The sequence below is a fragment of the Trachinotus anak genome, unplaced genomic scaffold (assembly GCF_046630095.1).
Source record: "Trachinotus anak isolate AG129_WGS33_773 ecotype Australia unplaced genomic scaffold, CSIRO_AGI_Tana_v1 ptg000026l, whole genome shotgun sequence".
In the NCBI taxonomy this organism is placed as follows: Eukaryota; Metazoa; Chordata; class Actinopteri; order Carangiformes; family Carangidae; genus Trachinotus; species Trachinotus anak.
This window is the reverse complement of record NW_027273877.1, coordinates 721,060-736,275: the sequence shown is the minus strand read 5'-3', so window position 1 is coordinate 736,275 and position 15,216 is coordinate 721,060. Positions and strand designations below refer to the sequence as shown.

At 41.4% G+C, this 15,216-nt stretch overlaps 1 protein-coding gene across 2 annotated transcripts in view; it reads left to right on the top strand.

Annotated features, from left to right (window-relative positions):
• The first annotated feature begins 3,671 nt into the window (after positions 1–3,671).
• The window catches only part of zeb2b (zinc finger E-box binding homeobox 2b), a 104,870-nt gene continuing 93,325 nt past the window's right edge, over positions 3,672–15,216 (top strand). The window contains exons 1-4 of one of the 2 annotated variants that reach the window (XM_071465000.1): positions 3,672–3,716; positions 7,584–7,670; positions 8,020–8,100; positions 13,331–13,416. The gene's annotated coding sequence lies outside the window, so the exon portion shown is untranslated. Of the gene's footprint in view, positions 3,717–5,292; positions 5,351–7,583; positions 7,671–8,019; positions 8,101–13,330; positions 13,417–15,216 lie in introns of those variants that run through there. The other variant, XM_071464999.1, reaches the window with a different exon arrangement.

Here is a 15,216-nt window from a genome sequence, read left to right as displayed (position 1 = left end):
TTTATGCCAACTGCAGAAGATTTAAAAAGGTTTAAAGCAAAAGGTGCAATTATTTCCATTTTGGAGAAAGCTTTGCATTTCTAAAACCCCAACCAGTCCCTCACTGGTCCAAATTCAGCTCTCTGTGTCATCTCCCGAGCCTGTGAGTCAGAGCGCTGCTTGTTTTGTACAGTAACGGTGAAAGAGGCCTCAGTGTATTAGCATACGAGCCTACCTTTGTTTCTACTTTCCCGTGTCAAAGCGATGTCATTTGACGTGTGCTTATTGTTGTGTAAGAAAACGCATGAGGTCTCCCTCACTTACCTTCGTCTCTCTAACCATAATGCAATGTGCAGCAGTGCGGTGGTGCAATCTTTGAGCTTTAGATCATGCTGGAACACATAGGCACATACAGGGAGGATGGTGTGAGTTATTGTTAAGCAGCACGAGGTGATGTCTGTTTCTTCTTCCACATATTCCTCTTCTTCTCCGTCTACCTCCTGTTCCTTCCTCTTCCTCCTTCTTTGCCGCCTTTTCCTATAAAAGTAGTTCTTGCCCATGTTTATTTAATTTACAAATGCTTGATAGTAATTAGAATAAAATATAGTGTTCATTTATGTCATAAGGATGGAAATATGCATAAAATTTGCACTTTTTTATACAAACAACAGCCAGATGCTGTTTTTTTTTTTTTTTTTACTGGATCCTTCACACCTTGATGAACTGACAACACCAACTTCTATGAAATCATTTTTTTGTGAAATGGGAGACAGAAACATACTCTTATAATTTGGTGCAGTGCTCAGTTTGTTCATAGTCCTCCTGATGGTGAAATTCTCATAGTGAATTTCACCGTTTCCCTGCGCTTGGACAGGCTGAGCACATGTGCTGCTTAGCGGGAATCTCAAATTGAACCTAATCGGTTCTCCAGTCACCGTGTTTAAATGGTCTTTTTGCCAGGTTAATGGGATTTCCACTGAAAGGTCTGCGCTCAACGTCTAAAGTGGTCCAGACAATCGCAATGAGCTCCGAGTCAAGTGTGATTAACCCGCTGACCCGCCTGTAGCCATCACGCCTCTGCTCCCTCTTAGCTCGACTGGAACTGTGCTCAAGTCAAGTCAGATTTACTTATTAGGATGTAAACAAGGATGTGGTGAAACAAAGAGTAATGAGGTCCACAGATAGGAAGAGTGCATCCCAGATTTCAGGGAATAGGGCCACAGCTTCTGATCGCAGTGTCTGTGTGTGTGTGTGAAGAGTGTAAGTGTGTCTTTAATCCATGCTGTTGGTCAGACACACACCTGTATCTTGTGTCTGTCTGCAGGAGGGTAATTCTGCATTATTGCAAGTACAGTCCTATTTTCCTGGTTCTGATGAGGAAAAGGTTCTGTAGCTAAAACAGTGTCCTCCGTGGTATCTTCAGCCATGACAGGTTACTTTCTGAAGTTGTGTGCTCAGTTTTCTGTTGCAATAAAACCAATATTTCCTCAAAATAAAGTGGGTTTGATAATCTGGCTGAACTCCTTCCTTCCTCCTCAACGTTCAGCTTTGTTTTCAGTTCATTAATGTTTCTGTTTCTTATCTCTTTGTGTGATGTTTCCCCACATGACAGCTATAATATCAGCCACTACAGTCTTGTTCCTTAACACATAGTGTGTTGTCTAACTACCCAACCCTGATAATAGAGCGAATTGTTCCACATCGATCCACGCAGGGCCGTGGTGGTGGTAATCATCCGTTTGTGTGGGTCAGCGTCTGTAATGATTTCTCTCTTCTTCTGCCCTCTGACCTTCATGTAGTGTATCTGTGTGTGTGTGTGTGTGTGTGTGTGTGTGTGTGTGTGTGTGTGTGTGTGTTCGTGTGTGTGTGTGTGTGTTCGTGTGTGTGTGTGTGTATTGGTGTATTATTGTTGAGCATTAGCCAATGAACCATCTTTTCACATGTCAGGGAGGCAGAAATGAGCGGTGTTATCACCTCTGATGGCTTCCTCTGACTGAGTGTTCACTTCTTTGTGATTCAGGGTGTCAGTGAAGCGTTGCTGCCTCTGCATGTGTGTGAGCACACTTTTTTTTTTACCTTGATTTATCTGGTGACGACTTCCTGAATGTGACAGTGTTGTTTTCTGTTGGCCAAGTCATGTGTCAGGTTTGAAAACTCTTAATAGCTCCATAATACTTTATGTAAATACTGTATTTTACGCAGGTATTATTTTAGATTGCAATTTTTACCATAGAAAAATTGAGTTGAATGTTTATATTCATGACACATCTTTATAGATGAACTCTTTTAATATTTCTTCCTATTTTTTAGCCCGTACCCACGTCAAAGCGTCACAAATCTGCCAGACTAAACCCAGAGGGTCCCAACAAATCACCAGGAACTAACAGGGAGGTTTAAGACTGTTCAGTAATAACCTGCTTTGTATTCATACCAGCAGGAGTTAAAGATATCAGGTACTGTCTCTGAAGACCAAAGCATATAAAACATTTTGTCCTCTAAGGAGTTAAGACACACCTACTGTCCGTGGAAAATTGCCATCATTTGTTTTAATTTAGAACCTTTTGATGTGGCTTCACTTGTCAGTGGATATCTGGTTTGGGAGGAAATCTTCACACGTTCACGGCAAACGCTGCAGGCAAAGGATTTCTCCTCCCTTTTTTGTCAAAAGTAGCTTGCTCTAGAAATTAAGGTTGATTCTGTGACAGCTACAGCACACGTGTGAGAACTAGGTCACATAGTATTTAGAATACTTACTTACCAGTGCTTAAAGAGGTTACTCATGCCCACCTAGAGTGTTAGAGAGAGTTGTTCCCTCAACTCTTGGAACTGCAGGGTTTTATTCTAAATTAGATACAAGAAGAACCAAGCGCGGCCTGATCATACAACATGATGGCTAAAGTGAATGTACAACACACTGTGTTTCTGTTAAAGAAATTCACATTTTGATTTTATTTGATTTTGTAAACATCATTGTTGTGTAACATGTCTAACATGTCTTGATTTGATGGAGATGATGAATGACCTGAAATTATATTAGAGCTGCAGATTTTCAGGTTATGTAACAATCCTTTTTTCGGCCATATTGAAGGTCTTAGTGGCCCAGTGATTGGCTAATTGTGTTTCACATACATTGGAGAAGGTAGAAGTTAGCATTAGCAAGTGTTAGTCCCTTTCTATATTAATTGAAATGTATCTTTTAACATTATTTTCCTAGTATCCATCAAATGAATCCAAAGAAGGAAGATCTCGTTACTTTGACAAAATTAAACATCCGAACATGACGTGTCAGATATCCCCGATCAGCCATTTCTTTGTTCTCTACAGTTTGGGATTGTTAGCTATTATGTGCTTGTGGAAAAGTCCGACATCCAGGAGTGGAGCGTTGGTGGTTTGTGCTCCTGCTCCACTGTGGCTCTGGGCTGAAAGTGTTTAATTCTCTGCAGCTGAACTCAGCTGAGCAGCTTCAGTATTGAAAAGGATTTCAAATAAAACTCCTGAGCCAAGTCTGCTGTATTCAGTTACTAATGTTTGCATTAACGGTCGAGGCTCGGAGCGGGTGACATAATATTTGACATGAGATGCCAAGTGTGAGAAACTGTGTGTGTGTGTGTGTGTGTGTGTGTGTGTGTGTGTGTGTGTGTGTGTGTGTTTTGTTCTCCTCAGGGTGTGAAGGTATTAAACCAACTGGCAGGATTGGCTAAGATCGTGTCGACTGATGAGCCAGAACAGATGCACAGGTATACACACACACACACACACACACGCTGTGTCTGAAATGGGTTACTTCACTGACTTGTAGTTAACTGTGTACACAGTATACTCACTGTCAAAGTGTGTGAATTTCGATAGGGTAATGTTACCAAGTCAGTCAGGAGTGAAGATTATTTTTTCTTACAGACACCTAGTACCATAGACATATCTCTCCTTTCCTTTCCTTTCCTTTCCTTTCTTTTCTCTCCTTTCCTCTCCTTTCCTTTCCTTAAAATAACACAAGTAGAATATTAGGGACATTTTGATTTTAATAAAGTAAACAAAAAGTTAATAGTTTACAGTAAATAAAGAAAAATAATTTAGCTGTAACACATGAATGAACATGAGTTATTTACTTGAAATGTCAAACTTTCAGGACTTTCAGTTTTCTGTAACTCAGCCCTAAAGTTGTATCCTGAAGTGAGAATGAGCCAGAATCCCTTACAATGACTGTCCTCAAAATTCCTGTGAGGAAATTCAGAGGGCACAAGACCAAGAACACACACCCAACACACACTGTTTTCCAACAGGTGCAGAAGAAGATCAAGTTGCAACACTTTTCTTCCTGCCCCCTCCTCTTCTCCTTCCCGCCTCTCTCTTTCTCAAATTAATGCCAGCGAGAGCGGCTTTAGAGACATTTCTGACGTGTGTGTGTATGTGTCTGAGGGGGAGAGCAGGAAGGAGGGGGTGTCGCTAATAACCAGGCAAGGTACACTAATCTCCGATGGCAACATTTGGTTTACCTTAAGCTGGAGGGACAGCTGTATTAAAAGCAGGAATTATCCTAATCAGTTCAAACTCCATCCTCCTCCCTCCCCTCCTCCCTGCTTCACCTCTTTGCATATAAAACTTCCACATTAGGCTTAAGAGTACAACGGCTTAGCTGCTGTTCGCCCTACATCTGTCTTCCCTCTGCGACAACCAATCAGAAAGGTGGATGGAGGGATGAAAGGAGGGAGGAGGAAGAAACAGGGGAAGGTGGTTCAGGAAGGAAGGGGAGATGGGGAAAAGATGCAGGACAGTGGATGAGAGAGGAGGGGGGTGGAGGAGACATGGAGGGAAAAGAAGGACAGAAGCTGAAGGAAAAATGAAGGAGAGGAAGAAGGAAAGAATAAAGAGAGAGGAGACGAGACATGAAAATGAGTTGGCAGGGTGGAGAGACAAAGAGGAGGGAGAAAAGTGAGATGAAGGAAATGATGGGGACATTTATGATCAATTTTAATGAGTATTTTTTTTACAGTACTTTTCCTGACTGGTACTTGAGTATTTTAATTTTATACCATATTATAGAGGATGATGCTGCAGTTACTACTCGTTTTACCTGACAGCTGTTTTACTGTTGTGATGATTCAGAGTTTACACACTGAGCAAAATATGGTGCATTGTTGCAGATGAAGCCACCAAACATATTCATATACTGTACTACAGTTTACAGGATGTAACCCTCCAGCACTGAACTGTTCACCCTGACTTAAGTGGTGCATTGACAAAGCAGCATATTAGCTGCAGTTCCCAAATTAATGGAGGCTGGTTTTTATGTTTCCATCTATTTTATTATTTCAGCAAACCAGGTCGTCAGTGCAGAGGAAGTAGGAATAAAAACAGTTTTTCTGAGTATGAGGTATGTGTATTTCAGACCTGTTCCGGCTGCACTGCAAACAGCTTCTATCTGGCTTTTTTCCCCCCTCTCTCTCTCTCTCTCCGAGGCCCTCGGCACCATAAATCCGACTGATTACTCCGCACCCCTTTTGCTTGACTGAACCTTCACAATCAGCCGTGGCCGCCAACAATGAGGCCCTGATGAATCAAACATCCATGGCATTAGTTTCACCTTGCTGCCCCTTTCCCATGCGCCGCCGCCTCTTTGTCAGGCCCTGGTTTGATGAGAAGGACTACTGACACTGGCTGCACCTATTGATAGACAATTCTGTAAAGACGGACCCCAACAACCCTACCAAACACCAAATGCTCCTCCCTCCTCATGCCCCCTTTTGCCCCCAAAAATAGATGACAAAACTTGATTGGAGCACGGTATTAAACCCCGACTGTCTGGTTTGCAGGAGGCTTTGTGTTTAGTTTTTGGCTTTAGGGGTGCTTTATTGCAGTGTCCCAGTGTTTGCCAGAGAGAGTGTACTTTTATGAAGTGCCCCTTCAACACACACAGGCCAAAAACCTGTCACTGAGATACTAAATGCATCCAATCCAGGTCTAATGAAATCTTTAAATGAGCCATGAGGTGTCCTCATTAGCTAAAAGACATGTGACAAGAAACAGGAAATAGTTTGACTGTGAATTAAGGTAGTAGCTGGTCATGGACAAACAGCAGCATTCATGCTTTTATCACATAATCATTTAATGGTAGAGAAACACTGTGTTATATAAGGCAAAGATAATGTTGGGGGATTATCTTTACCACTGTTCTGCCCATGAGCTGTACACAGAACTTCAAATGTGAATATATGATGTGTGCATCATGATGCAAAGCAACTACAGTGGTGCCTCCCTCCCTTTAAAGCAGCATGGCAGACCTACAGTGTGACAAATCCTTGAAAGCATTATGTCAGAGGTCTAATGGTCAAAAACAGTTCATTATTTTTCATATAAGTGCAAAAGGGCTATTGGGATAAAGAGTTAAACCAGCTGTTTATAACACTGCTGCCGCTCTCACCTGTGTTTCCCTCCGGGGGAAAACAAGTCTTCTCTCAGTGTAGATGTGCTATCAAACAGCAGTTCTTCATTATCCTCTGCAGTCAGCACAGAGGTGAGTTTCTGGGCGGCTTTAAGTGGTCTTCTGTCTGCGTCTGTGGTCTGTGTATACAGTGTGCAGCAGGCAGCTCGGCCATGCTGCGCCATCGTATCACTAGCAGAAGATCAAACCCTAAATGTGCTGTGAAACCGTTTGGGGCCACTAACAACTAGCACAGAGCTCGGCAAACATGAGTGTGTGTGGGGAAGGAGAGAGAGTTAGTATATTGCTCAAGGCTGCTTATAATGAGAGAGAGAGAGAGAGAGAGAGAGAGAGAGAGAGAGAGAGAGAGAGAAACCCAAAACACTGCACACTCTGAGCGGTGAAAGCTGATGCCCACAGTGATTTATTCATTGAGATGTTTTTGATTATATTTGAATCAGATTGACATTTGGAGATAAATAAAGAGTTTCATTGCAAAATGAGACAACCACTATTTAACAAAATTAACCCCTCTTCTTAGAAAGTAGACTGGTGTGAAAGTAGAACCACATTAAAGCTTGTTTTTAATAAGAAAAAATATTTGAATGTTGGGACTATTCACTGCTCCTCTGATCTCATGCTCAAAAAGAAAGCTGATTGTTGCAGAGGACCTGCATATTTTTTTCATACAAATTGCAGCTAATATCTTGTATGCAGTCAGGAGCAGGTATATTTCCAGATTGAACTGCACAAATATTGATTTATATTTTTTTATATTCACAAATTTCAGCACCTATAAAGCCACGTTCAGCTGTCACAAAGTGATTTTGCCCCATTCATCAGGTGAATCGTGTCCAGCCAGCATCATTATTTATTTGCCAGTATTCCCAATGTGTTGGCCAATTTATTCACTGTTTATTGTGCTGAACTTTAAATTATTTTTGCAATATTGCAGGGTATGTTTTATCAATTTTTGTCATTTGTTGCTGTTCAGCTTCTGTAACTGGAGGAGGTGTAATTTGAAAAAGGTGAAAAAGCAGAAAATGTGTGCACAACTTCACTCTCTTCATTTCCTCCCCTCACTGTCTCCTTGCACTGCACCTCTCCCTGTGTGTGTGTGTGTGTGTGTGTGTGTGTGTGTGTGTGTGTGTGTGTGTGTGTGTGTCCCTTTCTCTGTCTCTCTCAGTAATATGTGCCTGCATCCCTCCTGTGGAGGCGCTCAGCAGGTTGCATCACATCACACAACTCCGGATGAAAAGAAGATAAAACACAGGTAAATGTGCTGGAATGTGTTCAGTGTGTTTGTCAGTCTGTGTGTGTGTGTGTGTGTGTGTGTGTGTGTGTGTGTGTGTGTGTGTGTGTGTGTGTGTGTGTGTGTGTGTGTTTGTAGGTTGAGGTGGGTTAGTAAAACTACTACTACTGATGATAATGATTTGTGTCTAAAATGTCAACTTTTCAAGAACTAATAAAAAGGGCTCAGTCTGTGTGGCGACAAAGCGTTTCTGTGGCGCTCCAGTTGATTTTTGTGAACATTAGATATGAGATTTTAGTTTGTAAAGGTGAAAAGTGGAAAAAAAGTAGTAGTAGTAGTGAAAGTAAGAGTCTTGTTCATTTTCTTTTAGGAAACTGGCCAGATAACTTCCAAGCCCTGGATGGGTGTGAGCAATCGGTGCAAAATGCTGCAACTCCCAGGGATCATGGTGGTAAGAATCAGAGATTTGAATTCTGCTGTGTTCACTGCTGACAGCAAGCAGAGGCTAAAGATTACACTTCCTAGAAACCTGATAAAACATTCAGCAGTTTAAATCAGTTCACTTTCAACTTCACGGTGCTCATGGTGAGGGGAATTCACCATGGCGTCTTGTTCCTATTCACCATGACAAAGCATTCTGAATTAGCTGTAGCTCTGACTGGCAGCGATGTTCACTGATTTTCCGGTGATCAGCAAAAGTTGAAATATTGTTAAAATATCCAAGGAAGGAACATTCGTGTGTTATTCAAAGAAATATGTTTAAAAGAGAATTTATTTTTAACTTCACAACGATGTTAAAGCGACTGTGTGGTCCTTTAAATTTGAAGATACACGTTTGACAACAGAGGGACAAAGAGATGGTTCTTTGTAGCTCAATGAAAGGTGCCATGTGGAACTATTTCATCAAACATTAAAGCACCGACAATGTCCTTAAACAATTCAATGTGACCTTGGTTCTTTAGAGAACGTTTCATGTGGAACCTTTTGAAGCCCATTGTAAAATGGTGCAGCAGCACGTGGATTGTCCAAGCTTACACTCAGGCTTACATGCAGCAGAATCGTTTTCTGCTGCACACACACACACATTTGGAGTATTTCCATGGAATAAAAAAAAATCCCTCTTTGTTCGGGATGATGGCTTCCCCTCAGTCTCAACATGTGTCCAGCCCAGTGAGGTTTAAATCTGCCCACCTGTCCACACACTAATCCTCCCAGCCTTATTACAAAACTGTGCAATTAATTAAAGGCTCAATCGCTGGGATTAGTAACCTACATTCAACCTGATACTCATATTAGTAACTCAAGTATCCACAGAAAGTATGTTTTGAAGGATTTATGGAAAAATGTTGGCTTCAAATGTCATGAAACTCTCAAAATGAGTGTCAACTTTAAACTGTTGCCAGGAAACGGAGACAAAAACACAACAACCAGAGGTGGCTTTACTGCGACAGCAGTGCTATTCTCGTTTACAGTGGCATTACAGAGATTAAGATTATCTCCTCTGTATGTTTACAGCATAATGAAACAGGTCTGATATAATGACCATCAAATCTGGATTAGGTCATTCACAGCAGAAGAAGGAATTTATTCCAATGATTACTGTGAGCAGGCTGAGCTGCACAACAATCCCTGTGCGGGCTGACGTATGCCTGAACACCTCACACACACACACACACACACCTATTCTCACATACACCTATACACACACACATTGGCTTTTGTACATTTTTATGTTTCACAATACTCTCTAGGTTTGTCTTTATCCTGAAATAAATATCCCATCAATGAAGCTATCTATTCAGCCCTGTTCTACCTCTATATTCTATTATTTTGCTCATTCACATGTAGAAACACATGCAAACATGCGTGTGTGTGTGTGTGTGTGTGTGTGTGTGTGTGTGTGTGTGTGTGTGTGTGTGTGTGTACAGGGCCGTTACAAAAGCAGGTTACGGCAGCACAGAAATGACACGGTGCAACAGATGATGGGCATTATCCCATCAACCTGCTGTTTCTGTACACACTCTGTTCCCTCTATGTTCTCTTTGAAAGGACAGCAGGACTGTGTGTGTGTGTGAGATGGATGAAGGGGTGGTGGTGGGAGGGGGGGTGGGGGTGGGGGGGTGGGGGGTCCTTTTACACACTCAAACACACACACACACTTTCATGCACACACACACTCTGCACCTGTTACAAACAGCCTGTCAGAACAGGAGAAAAGAAACTTCAGCCATGAGGAAGAGCTGAGGGAGGGAGGGAGGGGGGGGTGTCTGTTTGAGCTGAGATGAGATTAAACTGAACTGATTAAAGATATTTTGTTCCAAAATTAATTGTTTTTTAAAGCTGCAGTAGCCAGAGTGAATTTTAAAGACTTCAGCACCAGTACCTGTTACCCAGTGATAGCTGGTAGTTTGAACAGTGAGAGTTTAGAGTCAGAAAACTCTAAGATGAATCAGTCAGCTGTTTATGAAATGACTGACAGCTATTTAACTGAGGTGTTGTCAGTATAAAATAAAAGCAACCCTGCAACACCACAGGATGACTTTGTGTTGCAATGCAACAAAAGTTGAGCCAATTTTTTGCTGTTCAACATTGCATTTTATTTTGGCGGGTCCTCTGCTTTGGCACCCTGCTTCATTGCTGGATTTGCCAAATGTTTTTGAGATGAATGAAGGGGCCGCCCTTTTTCACGCAGGGAGAGAGTTGGTCTGAAAACAGTCTATGACTTGTGATACAGCAATGAACAAAGAGAGGGGGGTGTTTTCACTCGGGGGCTTTGAGTTGACAAAAATATTTAGTTTAGTTTGTCCTTAGTCTAAGGGAGGAAAAGTCTTTTATTGTCACTTTAGATGACACATCTGTCGCTTTGATGTCATTTTTATTTGTCATGGTGATTAAAGTACGTGAGGTAGAAAGTGTTTTTTGAGCTTGACCTCGATGATCGATCTTTGATGTTTGTCACCATCTTAAGGAGAGCAGGGTTTTTGTTTGTTTGGACGCAGGCTAATTTTTATATAAGTTGAGGAAAAATTCTGCTCATTCAGCCAGTCAAAGTTGTGGAAGAAAATATGAAGCATGTTTCATACAGATCGGGACATCCCACATGAGGTCTGGACCATTTGAACGTGGTTAAATTCTGGCAGGGAAACCGTCTCACAGCGGGAGGAGCAGCGAGATAACGATCCTGCCCAACCACACTGACAGATATCCAGGCTTTGATAAGAGAACAGTACTAGTATATCAGCAAACACAAGAAGATCTACATACATATGAGTGTAAACCTTGTGTCTAATGTACCTCACCAGAAGGTTAACTTCACTGCCTGTAAATTGCCGCCACCCCCCACCGCCACCACCGGACAATAGGCTCAGCAGTGGCCTGGTGATTGCCTCTTTTCAAATGGAAATGCTGGTCGCCTCTCTTCTGCGAGGTTCCCTTAAGCAGTGTACAAATTACAGTTTACAAGGCATGGAGGAATAAAAAAAAAGAAAGAGGACATAGAAAAGGAGAAGGTGGAAGGGAGGGTGAGCAAAAGCAGAATATCTTTTCTCTCGCTATTTTTTTTTTCTTTTTTTAATACGGCAAAGTGACATGTAAATTAGCCTTTAAGTGCTCCACTCGGGGACTGTGATCGTGCCCTAATTGTCACAGTCAATTGTGGCCAACAGTCTCTTCAATCCAGGCAGCTTTTGACAACAAGCACACCAGGATCAAAAGACGAATCATCGACTCCCCTCCCAACACACACACCAACACACACGCTGGTGGCTGCAAAGAAAAATGGTCAAACGTGAGAGGTGAGAGTGATAGCTTTGCTCAGTAAGGATAGAAAATGGCAGGAAGTGGTGAACACAACAGCAATTTGCTTCCTACACCAGCTTATATCAACATTCCCCAAAATCCTGAGCGTCAAGATAACAAACGCCACGGATGACAATGCAGTAAAGGATGGTATGTCTAAGATGAGCAGTGGAGGTATACAGTGCATCCAGCAGACCGTGAACTGACTTTCTCCAAGTCCTACAGGGCCATAAACTTTAGCGGAGGATAAAACAGACATGTTTGTCTGTGCCAGTGCTGAAAAATAATGCAAAGCTTTTGAAACCACAAACTGCAAACTCTGGAGTCTTATCGAAGAGGCCAAGGGTTCAAAACTGACTTCTCTACAAAGTACTGCCACAGTTGGTGAAAACACATCAGTCTGCTGGCGTCTACTTTAGAGTTAGTGATCTTTTGGGCAGACACACAAACACATTCACACGCTTGTTTTAGCCATGTTTGGAGGCAGTGCATTGAGGGATAGTAAGTTTGGACAATCGTAGGCGAAGTCTGGGAGCTCGGTTTGTTTTACTGTACTGTGTGCTGATAATGTGTGTGGCATGATTTATTAAGAAGCTCAGTGGCTGAACTTGAAGCTGGGATCTCTGAGTGTGTACCTTTATATTTCTAGTTAACCAGGGAGCTCCTGCACCCATGTTTCCTGGTTTTTATTTTTTGTTCCATACGACTAGTTTCCATTAGCAGGTATGTGTTGTAAGAACTGTAATGCTGTATATATATCAGAGGACTTATTTATAATCAACATGTCTGTAAACTGTTCACTGGTAACATGTTGTATCAACAACAATCCTGCAATATCCACCCGTGGCAACTAAAGCATGATTAAAGTTCCTATGGGTTTACTAAAGCAACTCAAAGCGTTTGGTTTAGTTCAGGGAAAGATTGTGGTTGTGGTTTCGTTTTTTTTCAATGTTTAACCACAACCACAATCTTTCCCCAAACTGTTTCACTGCTCTAAACTTAATAAAACACAGGCAGGTCACAAACCCTGGTCTTAGTGTCAGAGTTGTGACCAACCTGACCTCCTCTTTTTATGCAACCGCCTCTCTGGACTGGAAAAAAGCTGCAAGTGAACATGCTGCAAGCAGCAATTAAGATCCCCCTGAAACCAGTCTGACAAAAGTAAACTGGTAGTAGAGAAACTTATTTTGTATAATGCATCTGTCATGGTGCTAATTACATTTGCAGATTGATTTCCACGTTTATCTTTGACCTACTTAATCACTTTGGTTTCACCTCTAAATAAAGTGGTTTAGATCGTCTGGGTAAATAGTTGGTTTATTGTTGGCCAACAACTGTCCATTAAACTTCAGCCAAATGTGTTTATGTTTTCAGATATTATGCGAACAAGCAGATGAGGGGAAACATATTCCACCTAAGACTCATTGATTTTACACCCTGCACCAAACGTTTGTCATTAAATCATTTTAGCCTTTAGCCTCTGATGAATAGTTCAACTATTCTAGCTTTGTTTCCCTGGAAAAGGAAATACATTTCTTGGCAGATGCAAGTCTGGTGAAATGGTTTATGGGTAATGGAGTCCTCAAAATTAGGTTTCTTGTCGCTTCTGTTTAGGCTGCAAAGAATCAAAGAGTGAGGAGAAACATATTTGCATTTGAGTTTAGTTGAAAATCAGTCAGATGATCCTTCTATCCTTCAAACGTTACTAAATAAGAAATAACAAACTTCCCACTAACTAAGTGAGAAGTTTCATGTATTTACATGTGTGTGTTTGTGTGTATGGTTTGCATGTTGCAGTGTTGCAGTATTACATGTGATTGCAGATCTTGTTTTTCTACCCTTATCAAAACAGTGAGTTTATAAGCTCTTTCCTCTCTTTGCAGTGCATCATCGCAGCTGATGCACGGCTCATGTCAAGAGATCTGAATGAGTGGAAAGTCTCCAAGCGTCGGACAAGGTTTCTGCAGATGTAAGTTAGATCTTTTAATTCTATCTTTGTGTCCTGAGAGGATGTAAATTCATATACAGAGGCAGATATTAAGAGCATGCCGATATGCAAATGTCTGTCAAGATTAGAGCTACAACAATTATTCAAATGTTTGATTAATTATTCATCGGAGACGCTGTCAATTATTCATTTCAGCGAGAAATGAGTGGTCTTTTTTTTTCTTCTCAGACTAAAAAGTTTTCTTGTGGGATCTATCAGAATCCCAATCAAAACCATTTCAGTTGTCAAGTGCAGTAAATGTGCAGGATTTGTTTTGGTGGCGCTGGCACAGAGACTGGATCAGGCTGTAGACAGTTAGACTCTGCATATCACATTTCATAAATGTGCACTGTCCCTTTGTGTCTGCTTCTAAGACGCTCAGAGCGTTTCTACTAATGGTTAAAGCAGCGCACCACAGCAACATCACTGCTTTGATTTTGTCTGGGGACCTTTGACCTGTGTTGCATGTCAGACCCCCCACCACCACCTTCCCTCTCTGTACCATGAGAACTGTCATAAAAAGGCTGAAATGAAAATAAATCCAAAAAGAATCTCATCATTATGCACAAATCAACAGAGACGCATTATTAAAAATTAAAGGTTATCCTGCTAGAGGAGGGTTGACAAAACATTAAAAACACATTTCAGCAGAGTGCAGCAGCACCTCAAACTGCAACCTCTGGTCACTGAAGCCTTCATGAATGTAGGACTTACTGCAGGGCTGTTATTAAACTGTATTTGCCAATAAGCCTAATAAAGTGGCAGCTCTTTGTATACTTTATCTGCTTTAGGAAAACAGTAGCTGAAGATTCATGAGGCAGTATTTCAGCCCTCAGTGAAGAATCTTTCTTATGTTAAGACGACTCCAAACTTTAATACTGATACAAAACAAGCTTCGCTTTCATGCCAGCAATCAATACGAGTGAAAGAGTCTTTTTTTTTTTTTTTTACCCCTCTGATGCTTTTCTCATAATAATTTAAGTCTTTGAACATGCAGCCAGTTCAGTGATAACTGCACATGCCTAATTTCTGACTAAAATAGAAATAATAGCGTGAGTCAAGGTCCACTTACCATGATTTTTGTGAGTTCACTGCTTTTTACTGAGAAAAACTGATGTCATGCACCGGAAAAGTACAAAATCACAACAAAAATAAGCATTTCAAACAACCTAGGGTGTGCATGAGGGAAAATCTAAAGAAAAGAAAGAAAAGAATATAAGGTATCTAAATAAAAGAAAAGTTTGAGTTTTTATTCATCTTGTTTTTCCCAACCTGTTGTTTTCTGTGAGCTGCAAAACATCTGACCTCTTTCCAGAGGAATAGCAGGAAAAAAAAAGATAGCTAACATGATATGTTTTGTCTTTTTCTTGTGAGAGTCTCAGTTGAATAAGTGGTCATTTGTAGAAGCCTCTGCTCGGTTTTCAGCTAACAAGAACAACATAAAAAATCAATACTTTTTTGGTGTAAGCATTTGTTTCTGCAGCAATCTGCTATGCAGCGGTCTTGTTCTCTGTGCAAGCTTTCTTGTCCGACTGAGAGAGATCAGAAATGCTCAGAGAAAGGAGGCTTTTTCCACTCTCTCTTGCTCATGGCAAATGTAAACTAAATTCTTTTTGCATGTTTGAGGAGTTCTCGCAGATCACACGCTCCAGCCTTCGCCTCTCAGTCTTTAATTGTCCGTCAATCTCTGGAGTTGCTGTGGTGCTGAAGCTCTTGCGGTGGCTATCACAGAGCCAGAGCCCGTCGAGAGATGTTGAGTTTGATGTTGCAGAGCTGGAAGAG